Source organism: Pan troglodytes, chromosome 13 (assembly GCF_028858775.2).
Source record: "Pan troglodytes isolate AG18354 chromosome 13, NHGRI_mPanTro3-v2.0_pri, whole genome shotgun sequence".
NCBI lineage: Eukaryota > Metazoa > Chordata > Mammalia > Primates > Hominidae > Pan > Pan troglodytes.
The window spans coordinates 68,593,126-68,613,522 of record NC_072411.2 but is presented as its reverse complement, the minus strand read 5'-3'; the positions used below and the strand labels follow the sequence as shown (position 1 = coordinate 68,613,522).

Below are 20,397 nucleotides of genomic sequence, written 5' to 3'. Positions count from 1 at the left end.
GTAATCTCTACAGTGCTAATAGCCCCTATATTGTTATTTATTTTAGCAACTTGAAGCTTCTCTCTTTTTTGTCGGTTAGCCTATAAACAGGTTGTCAATTTTTTTGATCTGTTCAAAAAATCTAACTTCTGATTTACTTAAATATTTCTATGTCACTTATTTTAACTCTAAACTTTATTATTTTGTTCCTCTTTTTGATTTTTAGTTGGGTTTGCTCTTCTAGTTCTTTAAAGAACAAATTTAAGGCAGTGATTTAAGATTTTTTCTTTTTAATACATGTGTTTATAGATATAAATTGCTCTGCCTTAGCTACATCCTATAATTTTGTATGTGGTTTTATTTTATCGATCTCCAGTTCCTTTTTTTCTCTTTTTTTTAAATCATACTTTAAGTTCTAGGGTACATATGCAGAATGTGCAGGTTTGTTACATAGGTATACATGTGCCATGGTGGTTTGGGCACCCATCAACTCGTCATTTACATTAGGTATTTCTCCTAATGCTATCCCTCCCCCAGGCCCCCACCCCACAACAGGCCTCGGTGATGTTCCCTGCCCTGTGTCCAAGTGTTCTCATTGTTAAATTCCCACCTATGAGTGAGAACATGTAGTGTTTGGTTTTCTGTCCTTGTGATAGTTTGCTGAGAATGATGGTTTCCAGTTTCATCCATGTCCCCGCAAAGGACATGAACTCATTGTTTTTATGGCTGCATGGTATTCCATGCTGTATATGTGCCACGTTTTCTTAATCCAGTCTATCATTGATGGACATTTGGGTTGGATCCAAGTCTGCAATTGTGAATAGTGTCACAATAAATATATGTGTGCATGTATCTTTATAGTAACATGATTTATAATCTTTTGGGTATATACCCAGTAATTGGATCCCTGGGTCAAATGGTATTTCTAATTCTAGATCCTTGAGGAATCGCCACACTGTCTTCCACAATGGTTGAACTAATTTACACTCTCACCAATAGTGTAAAAGCATTCCTATTTCTCCACATCCTCTCCAGCATCTGTTGTTTTCTGACTTTTTAATGATCGCCATTCTAATTGGTGTGAGATGGTAGCTCATTGTGGTTTTGATTTGCATTTCTCTGATGACCAGTGATGATGAGCATTTTTTCATGTGTCTGTTGGCTGCATAAATGTCTTCTTTTGAGAAGTGTCTGTTCATATCCTGTGCCCACTTTTTGATGGGGTTGTTTGATTTTTTCTTGTAAATTTGTTTAAGTTCTTTGTAGATTCTGGATATTAGCCCTTTGTCAGATGTGTAGATTGCAAAAATTTTCTCCCATTCTGTAGGTTGCCTCTTCACTCTGTTGGTAGTTTCTTTTGCTGTGCAGAAGCTCTTTACTTTAATTAGATCCCATTTGTCTATTTTGGCTTTTGTTGCCATTGTTTTTGGTGTTTTAATCATGAAGTCCTTGCCCATGCCTGTGTCCTGAAAGGTATTGCCTCGGTTTTCTTCTAGGGTTTTTATGGTTTTAGGTCTAATATTTAAGTCTTTAACCCATCTCGAATTAATTTTTGTAGAAGGTGTAAGGAAGGGATCCAGTTTCAGCTTTCTACATATGGCTAGCCAGTTTTCCCAGAACCATTTATTAAATAGGGAATCCTTTCCCCATTTCTTGTTTTTGTCAGGTTTGTCAAAGATCAGATGGTTGTAGATGTGTGGTGTTATTTCTGAGGCCTCTGTGCTGATCCATTGGTCTATATCTCTGTTTTGGTACCAGTACCATGCGGTTTTGGTTACTGTGGCCTTGTAGTATAGTTTGAAGTTAGGTAGCATGATGCCTCCAGCTTTGTTCCTTGTGCTTAGGATTGCTTTGGCAATGTGGGCTCTTTTTTGGTTCCATATGAACTTTAAAGTAGTGTTTTCCAATTCTGTGAAGAAAGACATTGTTAGCTTGATGGGAATGGCATTGAATCTATAAATAACCTTGGGGAGTATGGCCATTTTCACGATATTGATTCTTCCTATCCATGAGCATGGAATGTTCTTCCATTTGTTTGTGACCCCTTTTATTTCCTTGAGGAAGAGGTTTGTAGTTCTCCATGAAGAGTTCCTTCACATCCCTTGTAAGTTGGATTCTTTGGCATTTTTTCTCTTTGTAGCAATTGTGAATGAGAGTTCACTCATGATTTGGCTCTCTGTCTGTTATTGGTGTATAGGAATGCTTGTGATTTTTCCACATTAACTTCGTATCCTGAGACATTGCTGAAGTTACATATCAGCTTAAAGAGATTTTGGGCTGAGATGATGAGGTTTTCTAAATATACAATCATGTCATCTGCAAGCAGAGACAATTTGACTTCCTCTTTTCCTAATTGAATACTCTTTCTTTCTCTTGCCTGATTGCCCTGGCCAGCACTTCCAACACTGTGTTGAATAGGAGTTGTGAGAGAGGGCATCCCTGTCTTGTGCCAGTTTTCAAAGGGAATGCTTCCAGGTTTTGCCCATTCAATATGATATTGGCTGTGGGTTTGTCATAAATAGCTGGTATTATTTTCAGATACGTTCCATCAATACCTAGTTTATTGAAAGTTTTTTGCATGAAGGGCTGTTGAATTTTGTCAAAGGCCTTTTCTGCATCTATTGAGATAATCATGTGGTTTTTATCTTTGGTTCTGTTTATATGCTGGATTACATTTATTGATTTGCGTATGTTGAACCAGCCTTGCATCCCAGGGATGAAGCCGACTCTATCATGGTGGATAAGCTTTTTGATGTGCTGCTGGATTCTGTTTGCCAGTATTTTATTAAGGACTTTTGCATCGATGTTCTTCAGGGATGTTGGTCTAAAATTCTCTTTTTTTGTTGTGTCTCTGCCAGGTTTTGGTATCAGGATGTTGCTGGCCTCATAAAATGAGTTAGGGAGGATTCCATCTTTTTCTATTGATCGGAATAGTTTCAGAAGGAATGGTACCAACTCCTCTTTTTACCTTTGGTAGAATTCAGCTGTAAATCCATCTGGTCCTGGACTTTTTTTGGTTGGTATGCTCTTAATTATTGCCTGAATTTCAGAGCATGTTATTGGTCTATTCAGAGATTCAGCTTCTTCCTGGTTTATTCTTAGATGGGTATATGTGTCCAGGAATTTATCCATTTTTTTCTATATTTTCTAGCTTATTTGTGTAGAGGTGTTTATAGTATTCTCCAACGGTAGTTTGTATTTCTGTGGGATCGGTGGTGATATCCCCTTTATCATTTTTTAAGGCATCTATTTGATCCTCTCTATTTTCTTCTTTATTAGTCTTGCTAGCGGTCTATCAATTTTGTTGATCCTTTCAAAAAACCAGTTCCTGGATTCATTGATTTCTTGAAGGGTTTTTTTGTGTCTCTATCTCCTTCAGTTCTGCTCTGATCTTGGTTATTTCTTGCCTTCTGCTAGAGTTTGAATTTGTTTGCTTTTGCTTCTCTAGTTCTTTTCATTGTGATGTTAGGGTGTGAATTTTAGATCTTTCCTGCTTTCCCTTGTGGTCATTTAGTGCTATAAATTTCCCTCTACACACCGGAGATTCTGGTATGTTGTGTCTTTGTTCTCATTGGTTTCAAAGAACATCTTTATTTCTGCCTTCATTTCATTATGTACTCAGTAGTCATTCAGGAGCAGGTTGTTCAGTTTCCATGTAGTTGAGCGGTTTTGAGTGGGTTTCTTAATCCTGAGTTCTAGTTTGATTGCACTGTGGTCTGAGAGACAGTTGGTTATAATTTCTGTTCTTTTACATTTGCTGGGGAGTGCTTTACTTCCAACTATGTGGTCAATTTTGGAATAAGTGTGATGTGGTGCTGAGAAGAATGTATATTCTGTTGATTTGGGGCGTAGAGTTCTGTAGATGTCTATTAGGTCTGCTTGGTGCAGAGCTGAGTTCAATTCCTGGATAGCCTTGTTAACTTTCTGTCTCGTTGATCTAATGTTGACAGTGGGGTGTTAAAGTCTCCCATTATTATTGTGTGGGAGTCTAAGCCTCTTTGTAGGTCTCTAAGGACTTGCTTTATGAATCTGGGTGCTCCTGTATTGGGTGCATATATATTTAGGATAGTTAGCACTTCTTGTTGAATTGATCCCTTTACCATTATGTAATGGCCTTCTTTGTCTCTTTTGATCTTTGTTGGTTTAAAGTCTGTTTTATCAGAGACTGGGATTGCAACCAATGCTTTTTTTTGCTTTCCATTTTCTTGGTAGATCTCCCTTCATCCCTTGATTTTGAGCCTATGTGTGTCTCTTCACATAAGATGGGTCCCCTGAATACAGCACACTGATGGGTCTTGACTCATTATCCAATTTGCCAGTCTTCCAATTTGCCAGTCTGTGTCTTTTAATTGGGGCATTTAGCCCATTTACATTTAAGGTTAGTATTGTTATGTGTGAGTTTGATCCTGTCATTATGATTTTGGCTAGTTATTTTGCCCATTAATTGATGCAGTTTCTTCATAGCATTGATGGTCTTTACAATTTGGCGTGTTTTTGCCATCACTGGTACTGATTGTTCCTTTCCATGTCTAGTGCTTCCTTCTGGAGCTCTTGTAAGGCAGGCCTGGGGTGACAAAATCTCTCAGCATTTTCTTGTCTGTAAAGGATTTTATTTCTCCTTTACTTATGAAGCTTAGTTTGGCTGGATATGAAATTCTGGGTTGAAAATTCTTTTCTTTAAGAATGTTGAATATTGGCCCCCAGTCTCTTCTGGCTTGGAGAGTTTTTGCTGAGATATCCACTGTTAATCTGATGGGCTTCCCTTTCTGGGTAACCCAAACTTTCTCTCTGGCTGCCCTTAGCATTTTTTCCTTCATTTCCACCTTGGTGAATCTGACAATTATGTGTCTTGGGGTTGCTCTTCTCGAGGAGAATCTTTGTGGTGTTCTCTGTATTTCCTGAATTTGAATGTTGGCCTGCCTTGCTAGGTTGGGGAAGTTCTCCTGGATAGTATCCTGCAGAGTGTTTTCCAACTTGGTTCCATTCTCCCTGTCACTTTCAGGTACACCAGTCAAATGTAGATTTGGTCTTTTCACATAGTCCCATATTTCTTGGAGGCTTTGTTCCTTTCTTTTTACTCTTTTTTCTCTAAACTTCTCTTCTCACTTTATTTCATTAATTTGATTTTCAATCACTGATACCCTTTCTTCCACTTGATCACATTGGCTATAGAAGCTTGTGCATGGATCACAAATTCTTGTGCCATGGTTTTCAGCTCCATCAGGTCATTTAAGGTCTTCTCTACACTGTTTGTTCTAGTTAGCCATTCATCTAATCTTTTTTCAAGGTTTTTATCTTCCTTGCAATGGGTTCGAACATCCTCCTTTAGCTTGGAGAAGTTTGTTATTACTGACCTTCTGAAGCCTACTTCTGTCAACTTGTCAATGTCATTCTCTGTCCAGTTTTGTTCCATTGCTGGCAAGGAGCTGCGATCCTTTGGAGGAGAAGAGGCGCTCTGGTTTTTAGAATTTTCAGCTTTTCTACTGTAGTTTCTCCCCATCTTTATTGTTTTAGCTACCTTTGGTCTTTTTGATGTTAGTGACCTACAGATGGGGTTTTGGTGTGGATGTCCCTTTTGTTGATGTTGATGCTATTCTTTTCTGTTTGTTAGTTTTCCTTCTAACAGTCAGGTCCCTCAGCTGCCAGTCTGTTGGAGTTTGCTGGTGTTCCACTCCAGACCCTGTTTGCCTGGGCATCGTCAGTGGAAGCTGCAGAACAGCAAATATTGCAGAACAGCAAATATTACTCCCTGATTCTTCCTCTGGAAGCTTTGTCCCAGAGGGTCACTTGCCTGTATGAGGTGTAAGTCATCACCTACTGGGAGGTGTCTCCCAGTTAGGCTACACAGGGATCAGGGACCCACTTGAGGAGGCAGTCTGTCCATTCTCAGAGCTCACGTACTGTGCTGGGAGAATGACTGCTCTCTTCAGAGCTGTCGGACAGGGACGTTTAAGTCTGCAGAAGATTCTGCTGCCTTTTGTTCAGCTATGCCCTGCCCCCACAGGTGGAGTCTACAGAGGCAGCAGGCCTAGCTGAGCTGCGGTGGGCTCTGCCCAGTTCTAGCTTCCAGGCAGCTTTGTTTACCTACTCAAGCCTCAGCAATGGCGGATGCCCCTCCCCCCACCAGGCTGTTGCCTTGCAGTTAGATCTCAGACTGCTGTGCTAGCAGTGAGTAAGGCTCTGTGGGTGTGGGACCCACTGAGCCAGGCATGGGATAGTAACTCCTGGTCTGCCATTTGCTTAAGACCTTTGGAAAAGCGCAGTATTTGGAGGGGAGTATCCCATTTTTCCCAGGTACAGTCTGTCATGGCTTCCCTTGGCTAGGAAAGGGAAATGCTCTGACCCCTAGTGCTTCTTGGGTGAGGCGATGCCCCGCCCTGTTTCAGCTTGCCCTCCATGGCCTGCACCCACTGTCTAACCAGTCCCAGTGAAATGAACCAGGTACCTAAGTTGGAAATGCAGAAATCACCCGTCTTCTGCGTCAATCCTGCTGGGAGCTGCAGACTGGAGCTGTTCCTATTTGGCCATCTTGGAACCCCTCCCATCTCCAGTTAGTTTCTAAACTTCCTTTTAGTATTCTCTTTGACTCATCAGTTATTAAACCTTTTTTTTTTTTTTTTTTTTTTTTTTTTTTTTTGAAGTCTCACTCTGTCTCCCAGACTGGAATGCAGTGGCACGATCTTGGCTCACTGCAATCTCCACCTCCCAGGTTCAAGTGATTCTGCTGCCTCAGCCTCCCGAGTAGCTGGGACTAGAGGCATGTGCCACCACACCCAGCTAATTTTTGTATTTTTAGCAGACATGGGGTTTCACCATGTTGGCCAGGGTGGTCTCAAACTCCAGAACTCGTGATCTGCCCACCTCGGCCTCCCAAAGTGCTGGGATTACAGGCGTGAGCCACCGTACCTGGCCCAACTCATCAGTTATTTATGAGTATTTTGTTAATTTCCACTTATTTGTGATTTTCCTAAAATGTCCTTTTACTATTAATTTCAGATTTAATTCCAAAGTAACTGGAAAAATACTTTGCATGATTTCAATACTTTTGAATATATTTATGCTTGTTGATGGCCAGGTAATTTATAAAGAAAATTAAAAATTATGAAGAAAATAAAACTCAAGACCAGGTAATTTATAAAGAAAAAGAGATTTAATGGACTCACAGTTCCACATGGCTGGGGAGGCCTCACAATCATGGTGGAAGGCAAATGAGCAGCAAAGTCACATCTTACATGGCAGCAGGCAAGAGAGACCCTATGCAGGGGTGCTTCCCTTTATAAAACCATCAGATTAGCCAGGTGTGGTGGGTCATGCCTGTAATCCCAGCACTTAGGGAGTCCAAGGTGGGCAGATTACCTGAGATCAGGAGTTCAAGACTAGCCTGGCCAGCATGGTAAAACCCTGTAGCTACAAAAATTAGCCAGGCATGATGGCAGGTGCCTGTAATCGCAGCCACTTGGGAGGCTGAGGCAAGAGAATCACTTGAACCCAAGAGGCAAAGGTTGCAGTGAGCCGAGATCATACCATTACACTACAGCCTAGGTGACAGAGCGAGACTCAAAAAAAAAAAAAAAATCAGCTCTGTGAGACTAATTCACTGTCATGAGAATAGCACAAGAAAGAAAAACCTACCCCAATGGTTCACTTATCTCCCCCGCAGTCCCTCCCACAACACGTGGGAATTATAGGAGCTGCAATTCAAGATTAGATTTGGGTGAGGACACAGCCTAACCATATCAAGCACCTATTGAAAACAAAGTAGAAAGATTTTAAATAACCCAATGATACACTCCAAGGAATTAGAAAACCCAGAATAAACCAAATCCCAAATTAGTAGAAGGAAATAAATGATAAAGATGAGAGCAGAAATAAATGAAACTTAGACTAAAACAGTATGGAAGATCAGTGAAAAAAATGTTAGTTTTTTAAAAGATAAACAAAATCAATGAATCTTTAATTAGGCTGAGAAAAAAAGAAAACCCAAATAAATCAGAGGTGAAAAAGGAGACATAGCAACTGATATCACAAAAATACAAATCATTACAGACTATTATGAACAACTATATACCAATAAGTTGAAAAAACTAGAAGAAATGAATATGTTCCTGGACACATATTACCTACCAGGATTAAACCATGAAAAAATATAATATTTCATCCAACCAATAATGATTAATGAGATTGATGCAGTAATAAAAACTCTTCCATCAAAGAAAAGCCTCGGATCTGATGCCTTTACTACCAAATTTTACCAAACATTTACAGGAGAACTAATACCAATTCTACTCAAACTTTTTTTAAAAATTGAACAGGATAGAATACTTCCAAACATATTTACAAGGCCAGCATTACCCTCATACAAAAATCAGACAAGAAGACATTAAGAAAAGAACTATAGGTCAATATCTTTGGTAAACATAGATGCAGAAATTTTAAAAACATACCATGAGACCAACTTCAACAATCCATTAAAAAGATAATTCATTATGATGAAGTGGATTCATCCCAGGGATGCAAGGATGTTTCAAAATATGCAAATCAATAAACATGATACATCACATTAACAAAACCAAGAATAGAAAGTATATGGTCATTTCTGTAGATGATGAAAAATCATTTGATAAAACTCAACATTTCTTTATGATAAAAACCCTCAACAAACTGAGTATAGAAGGAACACACCTCAAAATAATGATAACCGTATACAACAAACCTACAGCTAATATCTATTGAACAGGGTAAAATGGAAAGCTTGTCCCCTAAGATCTAGAATAAGAAAAGGATGCCCATTTTCACAACTTTTATTTTGCATAATACTGGAAATCCTAGCCAGAACAATTAATCAAGAGAAATAAATAAAGGGTATGTAAATTGGAAAGAAAGAAGTCAAACTAGCTTTGTTCACAGATAACATTTGTATTTAGCAAAACCTAAAGATGCCACCAAAAAACAAAACCTGTTAAAACTCATTAACAAACTCAGTAAAGTTTCAGGATAAAAAAATCAACATACAAGAATCAATAGCATTTGTATATGCCAACAGTGAACAATCTAAAAAGAAAGAGAGCAAATTCATTTACAACTGTTACAAATAATATAAAATAGCTAGGAATTAATTTACCTGAAGGAGTGAAAGATCTATACAAGCAAAACTATAAAACACAGGTGAAAGAAATTGAAGAAAACAAAAAAAATTATTGAAAGGTATTCCATACTCTTGAATTGAAAATATTAACATTATTAAATGACAATGCTACTCAAAGCAACTTATAGATTAAATCCAGTCTCTATCAAAATGCCAATGATGCTTTTCACAGAAATGGAAAAAAAGATTCTAAAATTTATGTGGAACCACGAAAGACCTAACTTGCCATAGAAATCCTGAGCAAAACAAAACCACCCAACTAAACTAGAGGGACATGCTACTTCTTCAAAATATGCTACAAAGCAAAAGTAGCCAAATCAGTGTAGTAACAACATTAAAAACAGACAGAGGAATCAGTGGAACAAAATAGAAGACCCAGATATAAAACCATGCATTTACAGGAAACTCATTTCTGACAAAGACAACAAGAATATTTAGTGGGGAAAAGAGTCTTCAATAGATGATGCTGGGAAAACTGGACAACCACATGCAAAAGAATGAAACTAGACCCCTCTGCCTCACCCATATACAAAAGTCAAATCAAAATGGATTAAAGACTTGGATCTAAGACCTAAGACTATGAAACTACTAGAAGAAAATATTGAGGAAATGCTACGGGACATTGATGTAGGCAAAGATTTTTGTAAGACCTCAAAAGCAGAGGCAACCAAAGCAAAAATAGACGATTGGTATTACATCAATTACATCAAATTAGGAAGCTTCTGCAAATTAAAGGAAACAATCAACCAATTGAATAGACATCCCATAGAATGGGAGAAAATATTTGCCAAGTGTTCATCTGACAAGGGATTCATAATCAGAAAATATGACGAACTCAAACAACTCAATAGCCAGAAAACAAACAATTTGATTTAAAAATGGGCAAAAGACTTCAATAGACATTCCTCAAAAGAAGACATACAAGTGGCCAGTGGGTATATGACAAAATGCTTGATATCACTTATCATCAGGAAAATGCAAATCAAAGTCACCTTGAGATATCATCTCACTCCAGTTAGAATCATTGTTATCAAAAAGACAGGGAGTAAAATATTTTGGCGAGGATGTGGAGGAAGAGGAGCCCTGTACACTATTGATGGGAATGTAAATTGGTACAATCACCATGGAGAATAGTTTGGAGGTTCCTCAAAAAACTAAAAATAGAACTATCATGTGATCCAGCAATCCCACTACTGGGATTTAGCCAAAGGAAATACAATTGCTATGTCAAAGAGATAGCTGCACTCCCATGTTTGTTACAGCACTATTCCCCATAGTCAAGATATGGAATCAACCTAAGTGCCTATCAATAGATGAATGGTTTAAAGAGTGGTATATATTCATAATTAAGTATAATTCAGAAGTTAAAAAAAGAATAAAATCCTGTCATTTGCAGCAACATGGATGGAACTGGAGGGCATTATGTTAAGTGAAATAAGCCTAGCACAGAAAGACAAATATTGCACTTTCTCACTCATATGTGGGAGCTTAAAAAGTGGATCTAATGAGAATAGAAAGTAGATTGGTGGTTACCAGAAGCCAGGAAGTAGGGGATGAAGAGAGGTTGACTAATGGATAAAATATACAGTTTGAAAGAAGAAATAGAACATACTGTATGATCAGTAGGGTGGCTATAGTTTACAATAATTGATTGTGTATTTCAAAATAGCTAGAAAAGAATAATTTGAGTGTTTCTACCATAAAGAAAAAACAAATATTTAAGGTGATAAACATGCTAATTACACTGATTTGAGCTTTACAAATTATGAATGTATTAAATTACCACATGTACTCTGAAAGCATTATTATATATCAATAAAAACAAATTTTGAAAAAGATTTAATTTAAAAACGGAGAAAAAAATTGAAGAAAATATGAACAGGTCTTTGGTGTCTCATGGGGAAATATCAAAAGGTCTGGCATACATGCATTTTGAATCTTAGAAGAAGGAGGAAGAAAATGGGGTAGAAAATATTTTCCAAGAAATAGTGGCCAAAGTTTCTCTAAATTTGGTAAAAGGTGGAAATGTACAGATGGAAGAAGTTAAATCAGCCTAAAAGAGATAAATAGTAATAAAACTATACCTAAGTACACTAGAGTTTAACTTACCAGAGTAAAAGAAAAATAAGGAGAAAATCTTGAAAGCAGCTGAAAAACTACAGTATACAACACATTATAGAATAACAGTTTGTTTAAATGACCTCTGACTTATAATCGATAGAGCACAAGAGACAGTGAAATGACAGTTTTAAAGTACTGAAAAAATATATAACAGTAAAGCTGTTTAAAAGAGTTTTCTTAGACATGTTAAATTGCCTCAAGGATTTCTATGAATCTCTTTTCTGGATAATTTGCAGACATCTCAGTACCCTTTCGAGTCCTTGAGTCCATTTCATGCAATAGATCTTCCGTGTTGTGATAATTGTTTTCCTTACTATTCTTACCTAAAAATGGCTAAAAATTATCTAGTGTTCACTATGTGCTGGTTAGTGTTCTAAGGTTTCTGCTCCTCCCATCATGTTATTGAGTTAAATGCTGTAGTTAGCCGGGCGCCGTGGCTCACGCCTGTAATCCCAGCTCTTTGGGAGGCCGAGGCAGGCAGATCACCTGAGGTCAGGAGATGGTTTGAGACCAGCCTGATGAATATGGTGAAACCCCTGTCTACTAAAAATACAAAAATATTAGCCTGGCGTCGTGGCGAGCCCCTGTAGTCCCAGCTGCTTGGGAGGCTGAGGCAGGAGAATCGCTTGAACCCGGGAGGCGGAGGTTGCATTGAGCCAAGATAGCACCACTGCACTCCAGCCTGGGCAATAGAGTGAGACTCCATTAAAAAAAAATGTTCTAGTTATCTCCATTTTAACAAACCAGAAACTGAAGAACAGAAAAGGTAGGCAACTGACCAAAGCTGTCCTCTGTTGAGAATTAGTGTCAAGATGAAACCCATCAGTCTGGTTTCAGAGCCCATACTCCACATGGCTGACTAGAAAGAAAGACATGGTAATTGTTTTCATATAATGTTCTGTTAAGCAACATTTCAGCAAGCAAAAAAACAAACAAGAAATCCTCCAATTTGCTTTTTTTTCTCAACTGATTTTTCTAGAAAAACAGCTTAGTCTTAAATTTCTCTTGCAGCATTCCAGTTCTAATAATACCACAGTGCATTAGTTGGTGGTTTATTGGTATTGAAAGCTCTAAAATGATTGTTTCAGTGAATCAAAATACATACTCTTAAGACGTTCCTGTGAATTGATTACGTGTCTTCAGACCAAGAAAAATTTAATTTTATAGATTTATCTCAATTGTTAATATATTAGAAAAACAAAATGATAGATCAAGTACATATTGTGGTAAATATAATGCAAATGCTACATATTCATGCTGCCCAACACATGGCTAAGGTTATATATAGTAAAATTATAAAGAAATATAACAAGATTCTATATATCAAAATTGTGTAACTCTTTGCCATATAAATACCAATTCTATTGTATATATTGTTATGTAAAAGACATCTGGAAAATTAGATTAAATAATTAGGTAAATACATATATCAATTATAAATGCACTTTTTTTTTTTTTTTTTTTGAGATGGAGTCTCACTCTGTTGCCCAGGCCTGGAGTGCAGTGGTGCAATCTTGGCTCACTGCAACCTCTGCCTTCTGGGTTCAAGCAATTCTCCTGCCTCAGCCTCCCGAGTTGCTGGAATTACAGACATGTACCACCACCCCCATATTTTTAGTAAAGATGGGGTTTCACCATATTGGCCAGGCTGGTCTCAAACTCCTGACCTCAGGTGATTCACCCGCCTTGACCTCCCAAAGTGCTGGGATTACAGGCGTGAGCCACTGCGCCGGGCCATAAATGCACTTATTTAATACATATTTATTAGCTACCACCACCACAATCTGTCCGTTAATTACTTAATATTTTTCCAAAGGATTGGCCAGAAATGTACTAGTGTAAGTGGAGATACAGTCTGGTCACCTATCTAGAATCTTAATCTGTATACCATAACAAAAAATTGATCTTCTAAGGTTTTCTTTTCCTTTGTGGTGGTGTTCCTTCTATCTTTTTCAACTCTGACATAAATACTTAAGATTTCTAGATTGTTGCTTGCCTCACTTGATAATTTATAATTAGAATTAAGAAAAGTTATGAAAATTATTAAATAGATATGCAAGTGACCACATTTTTACTTCAATAATTATACATTTATTAGTTGTTTATTCTTTCCCAAATTATTACAGGTATTGGAACTATGACATTTGAGTCATTTCTTACACTTAATAATTATGAGTACTATTCTATGTGGCTTATTTTATAGCAGCATACTGTTTTGAAGTTATGAATGTGAATATGATATAGTTTAACAAAAGATATTCTGTACCGAAAGAAAAAAGTAATAGTTATAAAAGGCTTAAATGAACTCTTCTATTTCACTGTCATGCTTTGTTTAGTAGTTTCATGTTTTCAATAGCCTTGTGGGAGATTTATAAATAAGAGACCCAGTTTATCTAGAGAAATAGAGTTCCCCTACATTTTCATGATTAATGTGTAGAGTCATCTTTACAATTCTCTGATATCCTGAGAGTCTAATTTTGTGTGAATTCATATCCTATGGACAGATTTTATATGTTTACTAGGTGTGGGGACCCTGGGTTTTCCATCTGCACTTGCTTTCAGTGCAGCCCAGAACCACTGGTTATCTCGGGATAACTTCTATTTAGTTGGGACACAGCCCTGATGCAGAGCCCATGGGTATTTTAGCTGTTCCCAACTAGGAATCTTATACTTTGAGCTTACCTTCTTTTCACATAGTTCAATAAAAACAAATTCCTTTTTGCTTAAGTTCAATTTTTTTTTAATAGCAAGTTTTGTATTTACTCCTTCTCAAATTCTTTCCCCAGCATTCCTTCCGGGATTACCTCACGGTTCCCAGGAGAAGAAGAGGAGAAGAATGAGCAATGGATGTGTTGTTGACTGTCCTCCCTTTTGGTAGGATCTCCTATACTGGATGCTATTTCCTGACTCACATCAGAGCAAAGGAAAGTAATCAAGTGACAGGACGGAAAGAGGAGGGGGATGGGACAAAAGGCTTGCAGGGAAGTGTCAGCCAGCAACTGACTGTAAGAGAAGAGTAATCCTCTGAATAACAGACAAACAAAAACAGAGAAAGAGAGAGAGGATTTGTATTGAGGAAGCTTCTTCTGTACTTTAAGATTCAAAAGGGAAAAAAAACCCAGAATAATTCACAATCATTCATTTCCTTAAATCAATTCAACATCCAAAAGAGTTTGCCTCCCAACTGATTATTTCAACGTTGAAATTGCCTTTATTACTATTTTTCTTTGATTTGGAAATATTTATTGAGTGTCTGTTATATGCCAGAAACTACTCTGAGTGGAGAAATGAACAAAGCAGAGAAATTCTCCACATTCATGCAGCTTAAATTCTAGCTGGAAAAGTATAGAATAAACAAACACATGACTGAAAAAAATGAGCATGTCAGATGATGTAAGTACTATGAAGAGAAATAAAGCATGTGAAGGGCATAGAGAATGAGATGTTAGTGGGAAGTTAATTTCATTGAGGTAGTCAGGGAAACTGACTTGTCTCAAGAAAAATGCATGCTAATTGTAGAAAATTTTAACAAATAAAGGTGAACAAAATAAAAAACTGAAATATGATCTATTTCATGATCCAGAGATAGATAGCCTATGCCAACATTTTATGCTAGTTCTTTTCACAATATTTTTTAAACTGTGGTATGTTGTTTTATTGTTTGAAGTGTTTAATATTTGCCTTCCAATAAGATGATTCTGTTTTTTCATTAATTGCCCTGTTACTTAAAGTTTCTAACTATGGGCAGAAGAGCACTTTCTTGCTCCATTGTCAGGCTTGGCGACTGACCTGTGTTGACTAATAAAATATGAGCAGAAAAGATTTATGCTGGTTTTGAGCAGAAGCTTGAAGAGCCTTACTTGTTTCTACCAGCAATTCTGCATACTCGTCTACCAAGAGAGGAACATATCCCACATGTGGGCTCACTTTCATACTGGGTTCTGAAATTAAAACCACCTTGACCAGTCATCAAACACAATTATTGCTACTCATAGAGATTGTGTTAATGTATCATAATCTAGTAAAAGATGAGTAAGATATATGCAAATATAATTTTCAGAAATGAAGTCATACAATACATAATGTTTTTCTGGGCATGGTGGTGGGCACCTATAATCCCAGCTACTCAGAAGGCTAAGGCAGGAAGATTACTTAAGCCTAGGAGTTTGATACCAGCCTGGGAAACACAGGATCTCCCACTGCCCCCCAAAAAACAAAACAAAAACAAAACCATAATGTTATATTTAGTGGATTTTCTATATAAAAAATAGCATGACTAGTGCTATCTTCTTTACCAATTAATTTCCTTGTGTTTTAAATCATAAATAACATGTATTTTATAAAAGTTTTCAAACTTAACCTAAATGAGTGAAGTTAAAAGTGAAATTTCTTACACCTCTCTAAACTTGCCCAAACCTAGCCAGTCCCAGGGATAATATTAACAGTTTACAACATGTACTTCTGTGAGTATAGGAGCCGTCTCCTTTCTCTTTCCCTTACTTTGATACGTACACACACATTTGTAAAATAGAATCATAGGATCATACATAATATTTTGGGAATTATGTGCTCATGTGTTTGTGTGTGGGTATTGTTTTACATCATGGGCATCTTTCCAAGTCGGTACAAATGTAGATGATAAACTGCTTTTCTTTTAGTTGTGACTTGGCATTCCATGGTCTGACTGTAACAATATTTCTTTTACTATTCTTGTAAATGTAGGGTGTATCTAAATTTTATAATTATGAACAAGTCTGAAAAAATATACTTTTATGTATACTTTTTACTAGTGTTAGGAAACATTCCCAGAAATGGACAATAATTATATATTTTTCTACAATACTATTTTTTCTGTCTGTATATTATTTCACTGTGTATGTAATTTATTTAAAATGCCATATAAATGACCATTTATGTTATGGAATTTTCCCCCAGCATTTTACTAGTGTGTACAAAATGATATGGACATTCTTGTATTTAATTACAATGAACATCTACAATTATTTCATTAGTTGGCTGGGCGCATGCCTGTAATCCCAGCATTTTGGGAGGTCGAGGTGGGTGGATCACCTGAGGTCAGAAATTCGAGACCAGCCTGGCCAACCTGGTGAAACCCCATCTCTACTAAAAATACAAAAAAATAGCCTAGCTTGGTGGCGGGCACCTGTATTCCCAGCTGCTTGGGAGCCTGAGGCAGGAAAATCACTTGAACCCGATAGGTGGAGGTTGTAGTGAGCCAAGATCGCACCACTGCACTCCAGCCTGATCAACAAGAATGAGACTCCCTCTCAAAAATAAAAATAAAAATAATTTCATAAGTCTAACCTCAAAAGTCAGTTAACAACAATGTAGAATTCTAGAATTGTGATCAGTGTTGTCATTATTTTTTCTACTAGGTTATTACCATCAGCATTGGATGAGAGTAGCCATTTCTTCAAATACTCATCAACTCTAGTTATTGCCACTGATTAATGTTTGATATGATTAATTTTTGTATTAGCATAATTATGTTATATTTTAAATATAGATGGTATACACATTATGATGGTACTTAGGTTCACCCAAGAAAAGAATTATAAAAGAAAAACAAAGGGAATACACTTTATCATTGGAGGCTAGAAGTGTAGTGTACTTTCTTATATCTGCGGTGCTCAAAATTTCAGTTATCTTTTGCTAAGGGTTTGGCTCATTAAAAATACTTTTGCAGCCTTATGGAGATATAATTGATGTATAATAAACTGTACATATTTAACTATAAAATTTGATAAAGTTGTGACATTTGTACAACCCCAAGTAACTATTACCGTAGTCAAAATAATAAATTCTTCTATCTCCAAGTTTCCTTTTGCCCTTTGAGATCCATCCCTCATGACATTTCCCACCAATTTCCCAGGAAAACATTTATTTTCCTTCTCTCACTATAGATTGTTTTTCAATTTCTAGAATTATATATAAATTTAAGAATATATTTGCGCTCTTTTTTAAAATCTGGTTTCTTACACTTGTCACTATTGTTTTAAGACCCATTTAAGTGGATGAATGTCCAATAATTTTTCTCGTTATTGTTAATATTCTACAGTGTGTTTAACTATTCATTGATTAATAGACATTTGGGCTGTTTTCAAGTTTGGCTATTACAAATAAAGTTGCTATTAATATTCATGTATGTGTCTTTCTGTTGATGTATGCTTTCATTTGTTTGGGGCAGATACCTAATGATTTGGATGATATGGTAGGCATGTGTTTAATTTTTATTTTAAATGCCAAAGTATTTTTCTAATTTGTTGTCTCATTTTACTTCCCCAACAGAAGCTGTATCCTTTGTCCCAGCCTCAGCTCTGGGGTCACGTTGATTTGTCACGGCAGCCCCACTGCATGTAAGTCAGAGCTCACACCACATGGGAATGGAGAGCCAAGTAGGAAAGTAAAAACGTCAAAATCAGCTGCAGCCCAGTTAAGAAGGCCTACCAAGTTCCTTTTGTTATTATCAAGCTCCAAGCTAGTACTAGGCAACTCTCGAAAGAGTCTCACCTGAGACTTGATAGATCAACCTGGAGCAATAGGCTAGCCCCTGCTCTCAACTTACCTGATTTTGCTTGATGTAACCCTGTCTCCCCTGACCTGCAATAAACAGTGGAAACCTGGAGATGAAAATCCAGGAGGTGCAAGTCTAATGGCTTTTTGCTATCCTCCCTTTAACTCCTTCCTTTCCCCACCTCACCTACAGGCTGGAAAGAAGTGTTCATGGTACTTTACCCTATTCTAAAATAATGGGGTGACTGAAGGCTCTACTGTGTAAGAGGAAGCATTCTCTTCAAGCCCTATCGCCAACCCTTTCTCATAGCACCCACTTCAGAGACAACCTATGGTGAGTTTGGTGTGCATGTTTCTGGATAATATTTTGTATTTTAACATAAACATATACATGAATAATACATATTTTATACAAGAATATTTAAAAATTGATATATTTCTAACATATGCAAAGATATAGGTTAGATTTTTTCTGTTCTAATAGTTACCAATAATAAACAGCCAAATTTAATTAATATACAGTAATAGTAATACATTCTAAAGTAAATCTGCATATATATTTCTTTTCTGAAGAAAGGGATCTTAACAAACTTTAATCTTTTTTGAACTCTCACATTTTGTCCCAAACAAATACATATTTGTCCCAAATATGTACATACATATTTTTTATTTTAGAGTCCTTTAATTAAGTTTATCAATATATTTTATGATCTTTTTCTCACCATTGTCTCAAGAATCCCACTTCTTTTGCCTGGAGTTATTTTTCTTTTTCATTTAATAACTTGTCAATGACAGTCCGTGGGTAGATTGAAGAACAAACACTTAAGACATATGTTAATTTTATTTAAGCTTCTTTTTAGACTTCTGCAAGAGAATAAAATATTCTTAGCTATTGTTACAAATAACATAAATCATATTGGAATCTTTATAATACAAAGGAAAAGAAAAATGATAGCTCTTGTAAAAGAAATGCAGCTCACATATGTCTTAAACTCCAGTAATGTGGTTTTAATTTGAATTTCAGTGAAATCTGGAATATTTACAATAAATTTAATTAATGAACCAATGTTACATTAAAAATGAGCCACATATTCTGATTTATACTTTTCTAAATGTTTTATGATGTTAACAAACATAAATTTCACATTTATCTAGTAATAAAAAATAAAATGTTGAGAGTTCTTTTTTTATTGGAAACTTTTTTATTGTAGTAAAATATACATAATGCAAAACTTATTATTTTAATGTGTGTAGTTCAGTGGCATTGAGTACATTAGCATCACCACTATCCATCTCCAGAATGTTTTCATCTTCCGCAGCGAGTTCTTATCATGAACATTAAATGTCAAGAAAACGTAGCACAGGAAGCTTGTTACTTTCAATCATGCAGAACACTTTCCGTGTCTTAAGATCTGTTTTAACTTGATAAGTGGGAAGACAGAGTTTTGCTTAACACCCTGTGTTGTAAATATTCCCAATGTCTACCTTCTGTTAGTAGTGAAAAGAAATAATTCACAGCATAGTTTCTAGATCAATAGAAATGCTGTAGATCTTAATGATTTACACTGTAGCTTTTCTTTTTATTTAAAAGAGATTATTTGTTTAAAGAAGACTAACTTTGCTGTCACTTTTGTTTTCTTTGTATAGAGAGGTCTTATTTTATTCTGTCTTGATAGTGGTGAGCTGTTTTGATTATTGTATGTGTGTGAAATGCCTTAATAAACACTTTGGACACAGAGCTCAACATTTAAAGACATTTTCCCCTCAACACTTTGAAGATATTATTCCATTGTCTTCGAAGATAAATTGTTGCTGAGATAAACCCTGCTTTTAATATGCTTGTTATTTCTCCATAGAAAATCTGTATATTCACTTTTAAATATTTTCAGTATGTCTCATTATTTTTGTATGCTGATTGTAGATTCATTTTTATTAATGTTGCTTAGCACCTAATGGGCTTTGTCAAGTTTTCGCCACTTCTTTCTCAATTTTGAAAAATTCTGAGCCATTATCTCTTTGATTATCACCTTCTCGTCCTTTCTATTATCCTATTCTTTGAAGTTTATTATATAATGCTGTTTCTTGATACAACTAATTTCTCTTTCATATGTCCTAATTTTGTTACACTCTGGAAATTTACATGATTTTATGTATTTATTTTAATTGATAATTTGAAATTATACATATTTATGGTATACAGCGTGATGTTTTAAAACATGCATACATTATAGAATAGCAAAAATCAAGCTATTTAACATACACACCATCTCATACACTTGTTTTTTTGGGATAAAAGCAGTTAAAACCTATCTCAGCAATTTTTAAGTACACAATATATTATTAGCTATAGTGGCCATGTTGCATAGTCGATCTCTTAAACTTATTTTTCCTGTCTAACTGAAATTTTGTATCTTTTGACCAAGACCTCCCTAGTCTCCATCTCCTAACCCCCAAAACCTGGTAACCACCATTCTATTCTCTGCTTCTGTGAGTTTCACCTTTTTAGATTTCACATATAAGTGAGAGGATGTGGTATTTGTTTCTGTGTCTGGTTTATTTCAATTTTAGCATAATTTCCTCTAGGTTCATCTATGTTTTCGAGAATAACAGGATTTCCT

The 20,397-nt window shown here is 36.2% G+C and overlaps 1 protein-coding gene across 1 annotated transcript in view; it reads left to right on the top strand.

The window, feature by feature from the left end:
• The window catches only part of SCN7A (sodium voltage-gated channel alpha subunit 7), a 200,281-nt gene that overhangs the window by 17,647 nt on the left and 162,237 nt on the right, over nt 1-20,397 (top strand). The window contains exons 2-4 of the mRNA XM_016949969.4: nt 14,032-14,119; nt 17,555-17,622; nt 17,973-18,113. The gene's annotated coding sequence lies outside the window, so the exon portion shown is untranslated. The remainder of the gene's footprint in view (nt 1-14,031; nt 14,120-17,554; nt 17,623-17,972; nt 18,114-20,397) is intronic.